Below are 2,091 nucleotides of genomic sequence, written 5' to 3' on the forward strand. Positions count from 1 at the left end.
TTCCCTAACATGCAAAATGAATCAGTTTGGTTAAGCTGTGTGCAGTGCTAGGTAGACACTCCCTGGGATTGTGAGTGTTGGCACTGAGGGAAACCATCTCATTTAAGTATGATAATGGCCCGTCCTTTACCAGGATTTGTAATGGATATTGTTAAGGCCATCAAGAAGTACAGGGTGCAGGTGTCATTGGTGAAAAGATGCTGTTTGGGTCAGAGCGGACAAATAATGAAACTGTACTGGGAGATCTTAAATTTAAGCAGGTTACAACCCTACCACCAAGCCAGGAGTTTAAAACTTAACTTATCTCTATATCTGAGGACCCAAACATTTCCAATCCCAACCTTTAACAATAGAACCATCCCTTATTTCTTCAGAGATATCAGATGACGGGCATACCACCAGGTCTTGTGTGCTGGGCAGACATGTTACGGTCAGTCGAGGGAACAGCAGACATGCCCTAGGGTGGAGTGTGTGAAATTTTTAGCCTCGACTGAGGCCAGCAAATGGTTGACTATAGGGAGTCAGCAAGCCCAATCTCTCACACAGTGGCGACTTGTATAGCAGTGTGAAAATAATGGGCAAAGGTGGGAAGGAAACTGACATGGCCCTTTTTGCTTTTCCAAAAACGGGAAACTATTGTTTTGGGGTTACAACCAGAACAAGAGTTCAGTCAACCCGGACAAAGGTGGTCAGATAAAGAGGCAGGCCCTCATTTGGTCTTACACAGAGTGTCCAAGATATAAGTCTTTTGGTCTGTAGTTAGATTGTTGAACTTGATCAAGTTACAAACTATACTGAAAAATGGGTTTATCAAATTGTGTTCCAAAAAACCATACCTTTGAAGGAGACGGTGACTCAAGTGATACAATCACTACATAAAGATTTGGGAAGAGAAGACTACTAAAAAAATGTTGGCACTGAGGGAAACCATCTCATTTAAGTATGATAATGGCCCGTCCTTTACCAGGATTTGTAGTGGATATGGTTAAGGCCATCAAGAAGTACAGGGTGCAGGTGCCATTGGTGAAAAAATGCTGTTTGGGTCAGAGAGGACAAATAATGGAACTGTACTGGGAGATCTTAAATTTAAGCAGGTTACAACCCTACCACCAAGCCAGGAGTTTAAAACTTAACTTATCTCTATATCTGAGGACCCAAACATTTCCAATCCCAACCTTTAACAATAGAACCATCCCTTATTTCTTCAGAGATATCAGATGACGGGCATACCACCAGGTCTTGTGTGCTGGGCAGACATGTTACGGTCAGTCGAGGGAACAGCAGACATGCCCTAGGGTGGAGTGTGTGAAATTTTTAGCCTTGACTGAGGCCAGCAAATGGATGACTATAGGGAGTCAGCAAGCCCAGAGTCAATCTCTCACGCAGTGGCGACTTGTATAGCAGTGTGGAAATAATGGGCAAAGGTGGGAAGGAAACTGACATGGCCCTTTTTGCTTTTCCAAAAACAGGAAACTATTGTTTTGGGGTTACAACCAGAACAAGAGTTCAGTCAACCCGGACAAAGGTGGTCAGATAAAGAGGCAGGCCCTCGTTTGGTCTTACACAGAGTGTCCAAGATATAAGTCTTTTGGTCTGTAGTTAGATTGTTGAACTTGATCAAGTTACAAACTATACTGAAAAATGGGTTTATCAAATTGTGTTCCAAAAAACCATACCTTTGAAGGAGACGGTGACTCAAGTGATACAATCACTACATAAAGATTTGGGAAGAGAAGACTACTAAAAAAACCGTAAGGTGGAAATGATGGAAGTGGTTTGAGGAAGTGAACCCTCCGGTTCCATAATTTGAACAGAAATACTGGTCTGTAATGTGTCATTAATTAATTTAGAGATCTCACAACGTTAGAGAAAGTCTAGGGTAAATTTAGTATAGACTTAGAATAAAGATAATGTAAGGATAGTATAAGGATAATACTTGTGTAAAGTATGAAGTATACAGTATAACGTATGAGTTTCGCATGAACGCAATAATTAAACGGATTAATTTGTTAAACATGTTATATTTTTTAACCTGCCAAATATTAATTGAAATTGTAATTATTAATTTGTTAATCTATAGGGTGATTAAAC

This window comes from Gekko japonicus, unplaced genomic scaffold (genome assembly GCF_001447785.1).
Source record: "Gekko japonicus isolate JY-2015 unplaced genomic scaffold, Gekko_japonicus_V1.1 scaffold562, whole genome shotgun sequence".
NCBI classification, from domain to species: Eukaryota; Metazoa; Chordata; class Lepidosauria; order Squamata; family Gekkonidae; genus Gekko; species Gekko japonicus.